Raw genomic sequence first — 18,964 nt, forward strand, 5'->3', positions numbered from 1 at the left:
ATCTGTTGAAATTTCACAGACTCTTCTCAGAATAATATTTTTAGATGCATAAAATATATAAGATCATAATGAAAACCAAAGGTTACTAAAAAAACACATTATTTTTCCCATCCTAGTTACAGACCCCTTGAAATCCTTCCATGTACCCCAGGTTAAGAGCTGTTTAGTAAGCTTATATGAGTAACTGAGCTAGAATCATGTGATTTATAGGGTGAAGGGACAAATGCAATAAAACCATACCCTAACATACTTCTCAGTTAACTTTACTTTGTGTTTATTTGTAGGTAAGAGAATATAATATTTGTAAATATAGACACTTCTGAAATTTGCATTTCTTATAAACCTCAGATTTAGCCTTATTCCCTTGATCTTTGTGGATGAACTCTGAGGGTGGTGCCAAAAAGAACTAGACATTATGTAACCTATGACTCTTGAATGATAAACCAGTGAAATCAGCTTCATCCCTCTGTAATCAGTCAGGCCCCAGGACTCCACAGACCCCCACCTTGACCATTACCCAAATAACTGCATGTACCTACCTCCTCTCTTCCCTTCTGTGACTTTTAGTGTGAAGAGTGACAGTCTACCATCTGGTTCCATTCAGAATCCCTGGGATTCTAAGTTGCAGTCTGCTTAGAGTGAAGATCCTGTCTCTGACCCCCATTCCCCAAGGGATTCCTTATATCAATCCTTGTCAGCCCCATCCCTCTTGTCATCCTGCTCCACTCTACCTTACCCCTTCTATTATATACTATGGAACCCCCATTCTACTGATAATAAACCATTCTTCATCATGCCTCCCTCCAGAATCATCTTTGTATGTATTTTGTATTTATTTTTCTATAGATTTCCCACCTCCCATCACTCCCTACCTCCCCTCAAGTATACAAAAGTCCTTATGGGGAGGACCTCAAGAATCCTGTTATTTTTTCCTTATCTTTGTGTCACCTGTGTGTGGCTTGTAACTGCTACTAAAGGCTTCTTGAGAAATTAGTGAGAAATAATAGAAATGAATTTGAAACTCTTACCTGCATCATGTAGACAGGTTCCCAGGAGTCCTGAGGTATTCTAAGGTACTTAATAAATGTTTGCTAAATTTAAATTTAAAGATTTAAGGGAATTCTCTTTATATTTACATAATTAATGTAAAATTATATTTTATATCACATTTACAGTACTGAATGAAATGACATATTTCACTCAGCTCTGTAAAACTATCATTGTCTCCTACGTAGTAGCTGTTAACAATCCTTATTTCTCATACATAGGGACTACATGTTTTCTAATAAAACTTGACAGGCCTTCCTTTTGTTCTTGGCCCAGAAAGTTGATTTCTGTCCTGTTGAGTTCTCCCACACTCTGCAGGCCCAGACCAGTGATGAGTATATTCAGTTACTGAAACTTTCCCAGACAGACACCATGGAAAAAAATCCCTTAAGATTTTTATCCCAGAGTACTTTCTGTCTCTGTTAATGACAGGCTGCTTAATTACTCCTCCAAAGAGCTTTAAGAAGTTGGAAACTTACAAGGATGATGCTGTTTTCTTTTGGGCTGCATCTCCCGTTTGTGTTAAGTTGAAAACTCAGAAATCTGGGAATGCTCAAGGCTTCTGGGCCCAATTTGCTGTTTAGTACTTCTCATCATCAAAAGTTTATGAGCTTCCTAAGAAGTACTCTAAGAACAACATTAGCTAGGAAAATAGCTTCTATTCTAGAGAAGAGTGCATGTCAGAGCTTTAAATGGAAGTGGAAAATGGTAAGGTAGAGTGCCTCAGGGTCAGATCATGTCTCCTTTGGGAAAGCCTCCTTCCTCTCTTTTCCAGCCATGAGTAATTAATTAATTTTCATTTGCTGACAAAGTGGCAGGTATAATCTTCCTTTGCTGCCATCATATTGCCCAAGGCAGTGTGGGTGGAGTGAGAGTAACCAGAATGGCCAGGTCACACACTGTTAGGCAGGTTTCTGAGGTGAGTAATGACTCTGGGAACTTTGAATTCTGTGGATAAAGACGGTGAGAAATACTCTAGTGTAGGTACATCAAGGAAGGCACAGATTAACCATGTGCCACATGTACAAGGTTTCATAATAAACATTCATCTTAGGGTGAGCTTGATAAAATTTCTGAATTCCTGAAGTTTTGGGTCTAAGATGCTTCTCGTAAATATGTAATAGAACTTTAATTCACTTGTAGTAATAAAAGCTAGTAAATTAATTATTAATCTTTCTCAGGTTCCAAGGCTTCAAAGCTTTGTCATAAATGAAGGAAAAAAAATGATTAGACCTCTCTCAAGTAGGTTTTTACTTGATGAGTCATTAAGCTTATGTTTTCCATCCTTTACAGAAGAAAATGTTCAGCATTTTTCAGAACTCTTCCATTTTGGGGGCTACCACAAAGGCTATTATCAAAGATTAATTTCACCAATATTTAAAGTTTTTGGCAAAGTATCTCTTGTTGGTATGTGTTACGCAGTAATGAATCTTGATTGACAAATTGTCTGAGGTCAGAGCTTTTGAAAAAGTCATCCTGGGGGTGAGGAGTGGGTTGAGTGAAGTTCTAGATTTGTTAGCACTGAGTTCTCAGATGCCGCGTATCTCCTGGGGGAGCAATAGCGGTACTGTCTCAGGTAGCGATAGTTCTTGGGGGTAGATCAGAACGTAGGTCTGACTCCTCATTCCTAGAGCTCACATGCTTCTGTTACCTAACAAACAATAATAACAGAACTTTTATATAAGGCCTACTGTAAACACTGTGCTTTACACACGGTATTTCATTTTATCCTCAGTGCAGCCCTGAGAGGTAGGTGCTCTTATTATCCATATTTTACAGTTGAGGAAACTGAGGCAAACAGGTTAAGTGATTTGCTCAAGGTCACATAAGTAGTAAGACTAGATTTGAACTTGGGTCACTCCAACTTCAGGCCCAGTGCTGTATTCATTGTACTACTAACTGCCTTGTTATCACCTGGCAGCAGGATTAGCCCCTCCAGGCTATAGGCAGTATACAGCTCAGTGTCACTGGGTAGAGACTTGTCCTGAGGGAGGTGTGGAGCCAGTGAGACTGTAGGGGTAACATATTTCATCTGGAGGGAGGAGAGAAAGAATTCATCTTCTAGAATCTATCACTGTGTTTCGTAGAATTTCTACTTTGGTAATGCCATTTGTGACAGTAAAGAGTGGTTTTATAACATGTCTTTTTTTCTTTTTGTTAATTAGAAGTATTACTGTATTCAGTTTGATTTTTGTTAGCCAGTTCCCAAATCTTTACTTGATATAACTTTGATATTTTAAACCCACTAACATTTTAAAAATTAAGAGAGCTATTACATGTGGGGTTTGATCGATTTTTCTTTATGTTTGTATGTATGCATACATGTATGTATGTATGTATATGTCATACTTCTATTAACTAAGCTCTGCAAAGGCTCATCAGTGAATGCTCTGAAAAAAGGCATTTAGCTATATCATTGTGCAGCTTATTTAAAAAAAAATTCACCCCATGTCAGCACTGTTTTGTAACTCTTGGCTCACATACTGAAGGCACTTTTGTAATTCACATTCCTAACAACAGAATGCACTATCAACAAATTTGACCACCCACACAGACTTCACAGCAGTCAGTCAGAACTTGTATTTGCTCTCTCATGTTATTGGGAACAATAAAGATACTCTGGATTATTGCCATTTTATTATTTGTTATTTCTTACAATACTACCAGATGGATCTTCTTTAGTATCTGAAAGAGGAGAGGACACAAAATACTTGGAAGAAATCAGAAAAAGATACTAAGGAAGTATCAGTAACCTATAAGCCTTCATTCCCTTCTCTACAAAATCTAAAATCTTGGAGAATAATCTCTGCGTATATCAAGGGCATCTTTGATGAAGCTCCATGACAAGAGGGAATAGCCAGTCTTTAGCAAATGCTTTTCAAAAGTGGATCCCATCTTTATAGTTACTGTTTTTATGCTTATTCATTTGTTTCAGTCCTGTCCGGCTTTTCATGGTCTTATTTGAGGTTTTCTTGGAAAAGATACTGGAGTGGTTTGCCTTTTTTTCCTCCAGTTCATTTTACAGATGAGGAAACTGAGGCAAACAGTTAAGTGACTTGCCCAGGATCACACAGCTAGTGAGTGTGTGAAGCCATATTTGAACTCAGAAAAATGGGTTTTTCTGACTCTAGGGCTTGCACTTTATCTATTTTGCCATCTAGCTGACTGTATACAGAGGACATAAGATCCTACTATACTTATTGTCTGTTGACAGTGAAAAAGTATTCCATTTGGTAGAGCAAGATGCTCAAAGAATCATAGATATAGATCTGGGAAGGACTTTAAAGGCCAGCTAGTCTAATCTCTCATTTCTCAGTTGAGTGGACTGAACCCCAGAAAGGCTAAATAACTTCCTGATGATCACATTTATAGTAAATGGAAAGAAGTGAGATTTGAACAAGTGTCCTCTGATTCCAAGACCAGTACTCTTTCCATTAAAGCCCTTATTCAGTAAGTGGTTTTCCATGCATATGCTAAAATCTCTTGAAAGATGTAACAATAGAAAACACTTTGTTAAATTACCCTCTTATTTATTAATATCAAAAGTTATGTTTCATAACTTTATAACATGGGGATGCATGCTTACCAAAGTTGTTTGCCACTGTCACAGAGAAAGTTCTGCTCAATGGCCAGGTTGAAGAAGGATTTCCTATAGGTGCAAAATCCTTCAGATGCTCCTGTTTGAGGATGTCATTGTGCTAATTGCTTCAAGTCCTAGAATATTGCACAACCTTCTCTATGGAACCCAAAATCTTGTCTAACTATCCACATGAGAAATTGAGTAGGTGAAGAATCTCTTGTCCATATTGTGGATGGGTGGATGGATGGATGGATGGATGGATACATGGATGGGTGGGTGCATAATCCATGAAGCTGGTCCATTAGTACATATGTCTTAGGCAATCCAAGCCCAGGATTAAATAAGAAGAAGAGAATGGGCTAAATTGTTTTTTGGAAGTTACACAGTGCTTTCAGTGACTTTAAATTTCTCACCTTGGTGCAGTGGATAGAGTCAGACCTGGAGTCAGGAAGATTCATCTCCCTGAGTTCAACTCTGTTCTCAGATACTAGCTGTGTGACTCTGGGCAAGTCATTTAACCCTGTTTGTCTCAGTTTCCTCATCTATAAAGTGAACTGGAGAAGGAAATGGCAAACCACTCTGGTATCTTTGCCAAGAAAACCCCAAAGGAGTCACAAAGAGCTGGAAACTACCAAACAGCAACAACAAAGTTTCTTCTTCAAATAAAGTTCCATATTTTTAACATCAGCATTCTTCCTTAGTGTCATATGGTTAAGAGTCTTTAGAATTCTCTAAAGAATTAAAGTTATAAATGTCCCAGCAGATAATGAAGAGACATGTCAATTAGCAGGCATGCACTTTGATAAGTATTGAGGTGAGCTCGAGTATTTCCAACATATTACCAATAAGTTGTATTTGAAAGGTAGCATAAATAGCATTATCAGATGCATGACCAGAAGAGGAGATGAGCCAGTTAGTGTAGTGTACAGGTTGGATAATAGATAAACAGTCCGTGCTGTATCCATGTATGTCAAATGTATCCATACATTGTCAAAAGATCTAAAGTAAGGCATCTAGCGCAATGGATAAACTTCCAGTGAAGGATTTACAGGAGGAAATAGATAAGAGCCACACAGAATGAGAATGAATGAATAAAAAAAAGGAATTTATTAATTTCCTAGTGTGTCCTAGTCACTAGAAGGTACAAAGACAAAAGATGAGGCAGCTAGGTAGAGAACTAGTTGGATAGAGGATTAGAATTGGAATCCAGAAGACCTGAGATCAAATTGTGCCTCAGACACCTAGCTGTGTGACCTAGGTTAAGTCATGTGGCCTTTCCTGGCCTCAGTTTTCTCATCTGTAAGATAGAGATAACAATACCTGCCTTTGAGGGTTATTGAGAGATTACAGTATAGTTCTTTGCAAACCTTAAAGCTCAATATAAATGCTAGCTATTATATTATATTAATATTATTCAGGTTTTAAGTGCATGGGATACAAATACAAAGAATGAAACAGTCTATATTCTCATTAAGTTTATATTCTGTAGACAGTAAGTACATATAAAAACATATACAGCACAAATATAAAGTGAGTAGTTTGGAAAGGAGGGTATCAGCCGTTGAGGGATCAATAACAGCTTTCTGCAGAAGATGATGTCTGAGCTGTATCTGGAAGGAAGGGAAGAATTCTAAGAGGCGTGGTGGATGTCCAGTGCAAAGCTACGGAGAGAGAAGGTGGAGTATTCTGAGAGAGGAACGAACAGAAGGATAATTAGCTGGATCACACAAGTGAGGGAGGAGGAATATGATGACAGACTACCTACTTTCATGGAACTTACATTCTAATAGAAGGAAACAGAAAGTGGTGGCTAGGGAAGGGAATTTGGAGCCGAGGGGTGGGGAAGGGTCATAGAAATGGGGAATGGAGCCATAGGGACATCATGCCCTTTCCATAAGCGATGGTAGCATCTATTTGGATTTGAGACCCAGAAAAAGAAATTCAGCATAGATAGCTGGGGGAGGGAATGGGAGAACTGTAGGTAGGAGGGTACGTGGCTGGAGCAAGTCAGATGTCAGGAAGTCTCAAGATAGTAGGGGTGGATAGATGTGAAGTATGGTCTGGGCCAGTCATTTAGGGGAGTTTGTACTTACTCACTGGCCATTTAAGCTCCATGCTAGGGAAGAGTTCCAAGCCAAGTAAAGTCAGCCAGACATGTCTTTGGGATCAATGATGCTGTTGGGTAGTGATGGTAGAAGAGCAAAACAGATGTCCAAGGTGGATGACGGTGAAGTGTGGCCTAGAAATAGCTTACTGTAGATGGTTAGGCACAGATCATCATAACCCATCCATGCCTTTTTCCTTAACCATCTACAGCAAGCTCTTCCTAGGACATAGTTCAGTTATCCACCCTGGACATCTTGCCACTGGTCCTGCTGTTTTAGTAACTTAAAACTACACTAAGATTTTTAAAACATCCTGTATTGTCTCAATTTGTATCTCTGTTAGGCGGTAGGTGGTCTATGTCTACAGTCTTATTGAATTATACAAGTTGTTCTGGTTCTCCTCACTTTACTGTGTATTGATTCATACAAATCTTCCCAGGTTTCTCTGAAACCATCCACTTCATCATTTCTTACAGCATGATATTATTCCAGTTTACTCATGTACCGTAATTTGTTCAGCCATTCCGCAGTTGATAGTCACTCCCGTAGATTCTGGTTTTTTGCCACCACAGAAAGAGCTGCTATAAATATTTTTATGCACAGAAGTCCTTTCCCTCTTTCTTTGATCTCTCTGGAGTAGAAGTCTAGTAGTAGTATTTCTGAGTCAAACAGTTTTGAATTGTAGTTTTTAAAATCATGTCAATTAATATACTGGCAAGAAAATGGGTATTTTGAGAGGATGTTTGTTTCTTATACATATCCAATGCCTAAAGCCAAGGGTACACGGACAGTTTTCCGTGGGTTGATAGTCAGTGCCTTTTTGCCACAACTAAAAGAATCCTGGATCTTATTTAAGAGACAGCTCTCAAAAGAATGGGACATCTGGCAGATTATTTCACTGTTTTTGAGGAGAGAGAAGTTATAACTGAACAAGACAATGATCTTACTGTTATTATTTATCATCAAATTAAATGACATATTGGTTATGTGCATTATCTACACAGAAATATTCTAATTGTGTGTTGCCTTGTTACCTTCCTGAGGTATGGCTATAATTACATTCTAATTTTTTAGGTGTGATCATTTTTGCAGCTGGCAGTAAAAAACCAATATGCTTCAAATGTGATGGAATAATTTTATTCAAAAGGACAACGAAGAAGCTTCTCACATTTGAATTTATCAGTTATATATTGGATTCCTTTCTGAGGAAGTGCTGAAGTAGAATAAGCCAATTTTTTTATTCATCTAAAATTAGCTTCAAAAGGATTTGAAAGTATGGAACCAATTCTGTGGGTGATTTTTTTAAAAAGGAGATCAAGATGAAAGAGATGTGGGGCAGCAGAATTTTAAGCAGATGAGTCAGGCCCTTTCATTATGAATGATTTCATCGAATATTGCTTTGAGCTCTGTATCCAAATAGTATATATATGTGTGTGTGTGTGTGTATATGTGTGTATATATACATACATACACACACACACATATATATATACATACACACACACATATATATACATACACACATACACACACACACATATATATACATACATACACACACACACATATATATACATACATACACACACACACACATATATATACATACATACACACACACACACACACACACACACACACACACATATATATGAAGGCTAGTATGGATGAAGAACATTATGGATAGGTTAACAGTGGGAGAATAAGAAACCTGATTTAGCTGTCCCAAGTTCTTACATAACTGACCAAATTCACCAGGATTTTGAAAAGTAAATCCAAGGATGTATATTTCATCTTGAAATCCCCTCCTAAAATGATCTAAGACTGACTTGGTCAGTACTGATTCCCAGATCATTTCTCTTTGTGTACATTCTTATGTTTTTACATTGAAGATGTAAAACAATTAGAATGAGATTCACAATGTTGATGAGTGGTACTGTAACTTCCTGGAAGAATATAAGCTCTTAAAGGTTCATCATTTTGGTGTTTTGGCATCTAATCTTCACTTAAAGATCATATGTATGTATGTGTATGTGTCATAAAACAATTTTAAAGAAGCTTAAAATCATATTTGCGGCATTTAAAAAAAATCATGATGTATATGTGAAGCGAGTGAGGTAGTAAATGAACAGAACTGAAGAGTAATCCACCTTCAGGAAGGAACTGCTTATCATTTCTTCTCCTAGCTCATTCAAACAAGGAATGAGTTATAAGTACTTGACAACAAATATCAGGGAAATGAGAATTTCACTGGTTTGCTACAGGAGAATACCACCCTCTAGTTCCCTATGATCTTTGTTGGCATAGGTGAGGTAGCAAGCAAGGATTTAACTTTTTTACTCTATAGCACATGTTTTCAGGAACATAGTAATAATTTTAGAATGCTGAAAAGAAGACACTGAAGACATATGGCCCATATGCATAGAGACATATGCTTGCCAAAATATCAGTTTTCTAATGAGCTATACATATACGCATCTGAGCAAATTTCACCTTATCTACATTCAATTTTACCTCATAGCTTGTTACAGCAACCAATTATCACCAGTCTGCCTCTCTAGAATATTCTCTCCAGGTTTTACTTTCTAACTCCTTCAACATAATTGACCCTTATTCTTGCTCATTTTCTCATCCCTTCCTCAAATCGTTCTCATTTTTCTTTCTTTGCTGATAGCCAAATTATCTTTTTTAGCTTGACATTCCGTATCCATCACCCTCTCCTTACAACCCTTCACTGCTCTTCTTAATCTTTTCCATTAGCACTCCATTAACACCCTCAGTTTTCTGGTCATCTGGAACTCCCTAATCTATCTTCTCTTTTGATACCACTTCTTCCTTTATTATTTGATTCTGTTTTCTGTTGTAAGCTTCTTGAGTACAGGAATTGTGTTTTTCATTTGTTTTCATATTCCCCAGGGCATAGAATACAAAGTAAGTGCTTAATACATGCTTTTTGACTGGTTGATTGCTGATTTGCAGGGATCCCTGGGTTTAGGTCAAAATCGACTCAAGAGTTTCGTTTCTATCAGGTCAGTCTGGTAGCCTGTCAATAAGCATTTATTAAGTGTCTGTTATAGAATGGGCATTCTGATAAGCACTGGGGTATAAATACAAGCAAAAAGAAGACAGCTCCTGCCCTCAAGAAGTTTACATTTAAAGAAGTCACCCTAGACCTGTGTTCGTTATGTCTAAATGGTTTTGTATTATAACTTCTCAGATGCTGCCTGAAATAACTTTCTGATCCAAACCCACTAAATACTTTAATTTTTTCTCAATTACATGTAAACATTTTTATCATTCTTTTTTTTTAAATTTGGAGTTCCAGATTCTCTCCTTCCTCCCCTACATTGGAAACTGAAGTAGTTTATTATAGGTTATACTTGTGCAGTCTTGCAAAATTTCCACATTAGTCATGGTGCAAAAGAAAATGCATAATATAATCATAAAGTGAAAAGGATATAATGTATATTGCATTCAGACTCCATTAATTTTTCTGTGGTCGTGGATAGCATTTTTTATTCTAAATCCTTCGGAATTGTCTTGGATCATTGTATTGCTGAGAATAGCTAAGTCATTCAGTTCATCATTGTACAATATTACTATTATTGTGTACAATTCTCCTGGTTCTGCTCTTTTCACTTTGCATAAGTTCAAGTAAATCTTCTGAAAGCATCCTGTTCTCAATTTCTTGTAGCACAGACCTGCACAACTTAGATGGGACCAAAATTAAAATAGGCTAAACTTCAGATTGCAAATAGGTTAGACGAGAGACAGACTGAAGATAGTTGGTTGTCGCAGGTCACATGACAAATAGGTGGGTGCTAAGTGTCAGCCCTACCTTTTTCACTGGCTGCCTTAAGTTCTTTGGCAGCTGCAAGTACAATCAGCCCCCCCCATCCCCCCACCCCTGGCATCCCTCCCCAGATGTTATGCAAGCCTGTTATACCACAATAGTATTCCATCACAATCATATACCACAACTTGTTTATTACTTCTTTGCCACCACAAAAAGAGCTGCCATAAATATGGATCCTTTTCCTTTTCCTTTGACCTCTTTCCACCAAATGCTTTAACTAGTGACAGAAACAATTATTCATCAAAATGTTTCCATCGTGAAGCTTTTCCAAATCAAAGGAGTAAAAAAGTGGCTTTGTAACCTACCTCATGCTCTATCTCTTAAGGGGAACATGGCGAGCTCAAAATAAGGGAATGGGCAGATAGGCATATGAGAGTTTTTTGAATGTTACTTTTATAAATACATATATTTGAATCCCAGGAAATTCTGTCCCCAGAAAATTTTGACTAGTATACCTCTGGCTCCAGAAAAGTCAAATTTCTTTATTTCCCACCTGGCTGATCGCCTGGATTTCATGATCTCCAGAAACTCCTCATTCTGCAAAATGAAATCAGCTCTGAATCTCACTCCTCCTTAGCACCCCTTGTCCCTGGGGGCCCCTCCCTCTTTTTGATTGGAGAGAGTAGAAGATTGATATTGGAGAATTTCTACTTGTTCCTCCACCACTTAAGAAGGGCATCCAGGGAACTCACTTCATCATTTCCCTCTTAGCTATCTCCTGGATTTCACCTTCTCCAGAAACTCATCATTCTGCAGAATGAATTCAACTCTGTAACTCACACCTCCTCGGATCATTTCCCATCTTGGCTACAGGACTTCATCATGCCCCACTTTTCAGCTTCCATTTATACTATATGTTTTTTTCCCCCATTTAAATGTGAGTTTCATGAAGAAAAGGAATGTCTTATGCCTCCCAGTGCTTAGTATAGTACCTGGTACATAGTAGGTACTTAATAAATACTTATTAACTCTGACTTGGATTATATGGTTTAAATTGAAAACTCAAGACCTCCCCAGTGGATTGTAACATATAGGGAGGCACAATTTTCAAACTTAATCTAGGGCATTTAAATGTCTTGTCCTGCTTCTTGATATGTGCATCCTGTATAGCTCAAGATTTCATAAACACATATTTTACACTTTGACTTTAGAATTCCTGTCTGACCTTATTAGGGTAGTCATAAGAATAAAAGACATCCCCAGCCATTCCAATATGTGCTTTGGGTCAAAGGTGACAGACATTCTTCAAAGTGGATTTAAATTATGTAGTTTATGGTATTTAAATTATGTAGTTTATGATATTCAAAACCTTCTCCATCAGAAACATTAATTAGTGTCTTAAATATTTATTAAAACCTTCCTCAGAAGATAATCCAAGTGTTTTTTAAGCCACTAATCATCCCATTACCACCAAAAAAATTGCCACCACTTATGAGCTACATTGTTAATAAACCCATTGGTTAAGAAAAGGACTTTGTACATGATCTCTGTACTGTGTGTTGCCAACATAACTGGAGCTAGCCCAGGCACCCTGATTTTTCTTTGTGGCACCTAAGATACACCTTTTATCCTTGTGAGACAACTGTAATCAAAATGTAGAAGTTGACCTTAGTCAAAGATAGAGGGAATGGTCCTATGAATAAAAAAAATACTTCTAACAAGCCTTTTTATTATAGCAAAGAATTTGAAAGAAAATGGGTTCCTGCTGACTGGGCAATGGTTAGTATAGTAATATAATAGAATATTACTATGCAATAAGAACTGATTAATATAATGGATTAGAAAAACTTGGGAAGACTTGTATGAAATGACAAAGACCAAGCAGAACCAAGAGAACAGTTTACTTAATGACCATAATAATGTAAAGGAAAACAACATTGATAACTATCAGAACCGATCAATACAGTTATGACTTCAGGGGATGGATGAGGGTGAAGTATGCCTTCTGCCTGTCAACCAAGAAATGGTGATTGTAGGTGCAGAATGAGGCAGACTCTGTCAGACATGGCCAATATGTCTGTTTGTTTTTCTTGGCTGTGCTTGTTTGTGATAAGGGAAAGTTCTATTTGTGGATGGGGGAGAATCTTTGAAAAGTGTTGGTGATTTTTTAAAGTACATCTATAAAACATTTTTAAAATTAAAGTTTAAAAGAGTTGACTTCAGCCAAATTACTTCTTCCTTAGGCCAGTACTGGTATAGTTTGCTTTAAGGGAACAAATGATGAAAATCTAAATTTACACTGCTGAGAAGTATTGCCTTTTCTAAAGGAGTTCAAAATTTTCACTCACCACCAGATTCCCTTTAAATGGAGAAACTCCTAGTGCATTTGAAAATTGTTTTTACTTATATGATACTTTTAAAGAATGTATCAATTGTATGAAGAAAAGTAGCTATATGCCCCATTAACCATTAGAACTATTAATTGATTTCTAAAATGATGAGATTATTCTAGAGGATCTCTGAGACCCCTTGCAGCTCTAAGGTTCTAAAGTGTATGTGTGTGTGTGTGTGTGAGAGAGAGACAGAGACAGAGACAGAGACAGAGAGAGATCATGATATAATCTCTACACTGCCAAGAATTCAAACTCTGCTTCAAAGTGCTCAACTCCATCGAATTCAAAATATGCTCTTGCCAAATACATTATTTTATGGAGAACTCACACAGGGCAAACCACATGGTGGTCAGAAGAAGAGATACAAGGATACTTTCAAGAACTTTGAAATTGATTGTGTGACATGGGAGACACTGGCACAGGACTGCTCAGCATGATGTGCCCACGTTAGAGAAGGTGCTGTGATCTATGAGCAAAGCAAAATCGAAACAGCTCAAAGGAAATGCAGGATGCACAAATTTGGAATATTGACCCCAAATGTTCACGTGAACTGTTTGTGCATTTTGAGCTTGTATTGGTCTGATCAGCCACAGTCGGACACTTTGAAACTTCACTTTGCCAGTGATGTCACTTTGGTCCTCTTCAAGAATGAAGGACAGCAACTAACCATAGATTCATGGTCTTTGTGGAAAATCCATTGTTTTCCTTTGAGTCTCTGCTTACAGCTGTTATGAAATTAGAATTCTGGGTGGTATTTTCTTCTATTTACTTATCTCTTCAGCTTTAACTCTAGCATTTGGGCCTGGAGCCAGAGTCATGCTGTTATACTCTTGGGTGAGGTTGGTGGCCCCATTGGTCTTGCTCTGGCTTCTTGCCCAGACCACCACTCCTAGATCTTTAAGGTTCAGAGTACCATATTTTCAGAGTCTTTTCTAGTGCCTAGGACAAAGTATTAGGGATGTTAAAGCTCCTTGACTTGAAATATTCTGCACTAAGCACTGTACCAGGCTGGTTGATACCTGCTAACTGCTTCCCAGGTCCCCTGGGGCTTTCTCAGCAGAGTTCACCACTCTTGCTTCTTCTAGACATAGAGACTTACCAGGCTATACATGCTCCATCTTTTGTCCCATCTCTGGTCTCTGGTCTCTGGTCACCCTTTGAAAATACCCAGAAATGTGGCTGGCTTTGCTAGAGGGTGTAGGAAGTGGAGAGGAGGGTAGAAAATAGGATTATGTTCCCTTGTCAATGGACTGCTGGCTGATGCCACATACAGTCCAGGAGTAGAAGAAGGCACTCTACTTTTTCATTACATTTCTTGATCATTATTTGATCTGATGTAAAGTTCAGGGATTGAAGCTGGATGGCCTGCCTTCCTTTCAGGTAAACATCTCGGTGAGAAGAGTTTTGGGACATTTATAAATTAAAGATAGAAGTATGCTTTAAAGTTTAAAATGTTTCATTATAAATGAAAATGTAGGAAAAGTGGACAATGATAGAAAATAAGTTGTGAACCTTATTTTATTACTATAAATTAACTCACATTCTACTAAAATATTTGCACACTTTTGAAATCAAGACAACTAGTAACATTTCCTATGAATTTCCTGTCCTTTTCACCCCACCTGCATTTTTCCATTTTAAATCCCTGTCTGTGCCTCAGAAGTGGGGGAATGCTTGATTTTTACTTTGCAAATTTAACAGTAGGAATGGGAAAAGTTAGAAATACTGCTAAAAATTTTGATGTGAGTGAAAGGGTTTTTTTTAATGATACCCTAAGCCTAATGATTGTATTCAGTAAATTAGAGGAGGGAAAAATCTGATGAAAAGGGAGTAGTATGGATAAATAGTATGACTGAACCCTGCCTTTCAAGTGGGCTATGTACCAAAAGTTTCTTTGTTGAAAAGATTGACTTAAAAGAAGAGTAAATTTTCTCTTAAAAGCAATGTATATATGTGGTGGCTAAAATTTCCATGCAAGTTAAACACCTATACTACTTGACCTCATGTCATTGTTTCATAAATCTAGACCTTCGAGGGACCACAGAGGTCATGTAATCCTGTCCCCTCATTTTATATTTCAGGAAACCCAGAGGGTCTTAGCAACTTGCCTAAGGTCACACAACTAGTAAGAGGCAGGATTTGAATACAGATCTTCTTTTCTTCCAGACCCATTCTTTCTCTAACCACCTGTTTGGGCTTCCTGTTGAAGATATCCCCATTCTTCTAGTCATCTGGCTTTGGAACCTTGGAGTCCTTTAACTCTTTCCTCTACTCATGTCCTGTCAGTTGCCATATCCTTTGAACACATCATGTCTCCTTTCTACTCATACTTCTACCTCTTGTTCAAGCCCTTGTCACTTCTTGCCTACGTTATTGCACTGACCTCTTAACTAGTCTCCTGGCCTTTCCCTTCTCCAGTCCATTTTCCACAGATGCCATATTGATGCTCCTACAAGATAGATCTGACATGTTGCTCTACTAAGAAATCTTTAGTAACTTTCTGTTGCCTCTAGGATAAAATGTACTCTCAGCCTAACTTTTTAAGATCCCTGCAATATGGCTTCCACTTAACCTTTTCTAGGTTTATTTCCTGTTTCTACCCTTCATGCATTCTCTCAAGGACATGCTAGTTAATTTTCTTCAGTTCATGTAAGCCTTTCCAGGTTTTTCTGAGAGCATCCTCCTTGTCATTTCTTAAAGCACAATAGTGTTCCATCACAATCATATACAACAACTTGTTCAGCCATTCTCAGTTGATGGACATTCCCTCAATTTCCAATCTCTGCCACCACTAAAAGAGCTGCTATAAATATCTTCGTACACATAGGTTCTTTTCCTTTTTGCTTTTGAAGTCTTTGGGATACTGACCTAGTGGTGGTATTGCTTGGTTTTATAGCTCTTTGGGCATAGTTTCAAATTGTTTTCCATAATGGTTGAATCATACAATTTCACCAACAGGGCATTAGTGTTTTAATTTTTCCACATCCCCTTCAACATTTGTCATTTTCCTTTTCTGTCATATTAATCAGTCTATTAGGTACGTAGCAGTAGCTCAGAGTTGTTTTAATCTGTATTTCTCTAATCAATAGTGATTTAGAGCTTTTTTCATATGATTTTAGAGAGTTTTGATTACTTTGTTTGGAAACTGCCTGCTCTTATCCTTTGACCATTTATCAATTAAGGAATGGCTCTTATTTCTATAAATTTGACTCAGTTTTCTATGTCTGAGAAATGAAGTCTATGTCAAAGAAACTTGCTGTAAAATTTTTTCACAGTAATGATGACCAATTATGTATTTCCCTCCATCCTATTCCATCACCCTCATGTACCCTACTCTCTCTCTCTTTTTGTCCCATCCATTTTCAAAAGTGTTTTGCTTCTCACTTTTACCTCCCCCAAGTTGCTCTCCCTTTTATTAGCCCTCCATTCTTCCCTACTTTCTTGTATGGTAAGATAGATTTCTATACCCAGCTGAATGTATATGTTATTTTCTTTTTGAGCCATTTCCTAAGGGAGTAAGGTTCACATGCTCCCCTTTTCCCACTCCCATATTTTCCCCTCCAATGTAAAATCTCTTTTGGGCCTCTTTTATGTCGGATAATTTACCCCTATTGTACCTTTCTCTTTGCCCTTCTCCCAGTGCATTTTTTAAGATAATCATACCATCATATTCAACTTATACCTATGCTTTCTGTCTACATATACTCCATCTAACTGCCCTAATAATGAGAAAGTTTTTAGGACTTATAAGTATCATTTTCCCATATAAGAAGGTAAACAGTTTAACCTTATTGAATCCCTTATGATTTTTCTTTCCTGTTGACCTTTTTATGCTTCTTTTGTATTTGTATTTTGTATTTGAAAGTCAAATTTTCTATTCAGCTCTGGGGTTCTCATCAGGAATTCTTAAAAGTCCTCTGTTTCATTAAATATCCATTTTTTACCCTGAAAGATTAACTCAGTTTTGCTGGTAGGTGATTCTTGGTTGTAATCCTAGCTCTCTGGGATATCATATTCCAAGTCCTCCTATCCTTTAATGTAGAAACTGCTAGATCCTGTGTTATCCTGACTGTGGCTCAATGATATTTGAATTGTTTCTTTTTAGCCGCTTGCAGCATATTCTTGATGTGGGAGCTCTGAAATTAGGCTCTAATATTCCTGGGAGTTTTCATTTTGGGATCTCTTTCAGGAGGTTAGTGGTGGATTCTTTCAATTTACAGTTTTCCCTCTGTTTCTAGAATATCAGGGCAGTTTTCCTTGATAATTTCTTGAAGGATGATGTCTAGGTTCTTTTTTTTGGTCATGGTTTTCAGTAATCCAATATTTTCAAAATTATCTCTCTTGAATCTATTGTCTAGATCTGTTGTTTTTCAATGAGATGTTTCACATTTTCTTCTGTGTTTTCATGCTTTTGGTTTTGTTTGATTGTTGCTTGATGTCTCATAATGTCATTAGCTTATACTTGCCTAATTATAATTTTTGAGGAATTATTTTCTTCCATGGATTTTTGTGCCTCTTTTTCCATTTGGTCAATTCTATTTTTAAGGAGTTCTCTTCAGCGAATGTTTGTGCCTCTTTTACCATTTGGTCTATTTTATTTTTAAGGTGTTATTTTCTTCAGTATTTTTTTCCCTCCTTTTCCAAGCTGTTGATTCTTTTATCATTATTTTCTTGTGTCACTCTCATATCTCTTCCCAATTTTTCCTCTACTTCTCTTACTTGCTTTTTAAAATTCTTTTTCAGTTCTTCCATGGCCTGAGTCCAATTCATATTTTTCTTTGAGGCTTTGGATGTAGGCGTTTTGACTTTGCTGTCTTGTGAGTTTGTGTTTTGATCTTCCCTGTCACCATAGTAACTTTCTAGAGTAAGGATCTTTTTCTGCTGCTTGTTTATTTTCTAGCCTATTTCTTGACTTTTAACTCAGTGCTGAAGTGGGACTTTGTTTCCAGAGTGGAGGGGGCACTATCCTAAGCTTTAGATTTTATATAAGTCTAGCAATTGTAGAATAGTGACATCTTGCATTGTATGTGTTGGCTGTGTTTCTCCTTCTGTGATAGGGGTGGTATTGGGTGAGGGGTGGGAGGGGGGAACAACCTAAGTTGCTTTCACTCTTTTTTTAGCTATTTTTTTGAGCAGATTTACTTTGTCTCCCTCTCACCTTTTTTTCTCATACACATGCATATTGATAAAGCAAAGAAAAAATCCTCTGTTACAAACATGCATAGTTAAGCAAAACAAATTCCTACGTTAGCCATGCCCCCCCAAATTAACTAATATATCTCATTCTGTGCTCTTGAGTCTATCACCTTTCTATTTGGAGGTGGCCAGCCTATTTCATTATGAGTCTTAATTAGTTAAAGTTGATCATGGTATTGATCAGAGTTCCTAAGACTTTCATAATTGTGTCTTTATAATGTTATTATTATTGTAGAAAATTGTTTTCCTGGCTCTTCTCATTCTGCATCAATTCATATGTCTTTCCAAGTTTCTCTGAAACTCTCCACTTCATCATTTCATTCAGCACAGTAATACTTCATCACAATCATGTGTCATAACTTTTCCAGTCATTCCCCAGGTGATGGGCACTCCCTCAGTTTTCAGCTCTTAGCCTTTACAAAAAGAATTGCTATAAATATTTTTGTACATGTGGGTGCTTTTCCTCTTTCTTTTATCTCTTTAGGGTATAGACATAGTAGCAGTATCACTGATAAAAAAGGATATGTACAGTTTGATATTTAAGTTGTTATTCAAAGAGGGCTGAGTTAAATGTTTGCAGACTCTACACCTGGCTGTTATTAACATAAATGCAGTTTCCAAGAAGAAAATTCATTGTCCATTTTCAAAATATCCTAATAACTGCATTTAAGTATAATTGCTTTCCTTTGTGATCCCAGATATTTTAATTTATTCATTTATTATTTATTTATATTTAATATTATATTTAATTTATTAATTTAAAAACAAAAGGGGCATATAAACTTCCCCAGACTGCCAAAGGGGTCCCTTTTCAAAAATTAAGAATCTTTGACCTAAAAGGAAAGTT

General features: G+C 37.1%; 1 protein-coding gene across 1 annotated transcript in view; it reads left to right on the top strand.

The window, feature by feature from the left end:
- DCBLD1 (discoidin, CUB and LCCL domain containing 1) overlaps positions 1–18,964 on the top strand; it is a 109,804-nt gene that overhangs the window by 36,457 nt on the left and 54,383 nt on the right. The window lies entirely within an intron of this gene.

This window comes from Notamacropus eugenii, chromosome 2 (genome assembly GCF_028372415.1).
Source record: "Notamacropus eugenii isolate mMacEug1 chromosome 2, mMacEug1.pri_v2, whole genome shotgun sequence".
In the NCBI taxonomy this organism is placed as follows: domain Eukaryota; kingdom Metazoa; phylum Chordata; class Mammalia; order Diprotodontia; family Macropodidae; genus Notamacropus; species Notamacropus eugenii.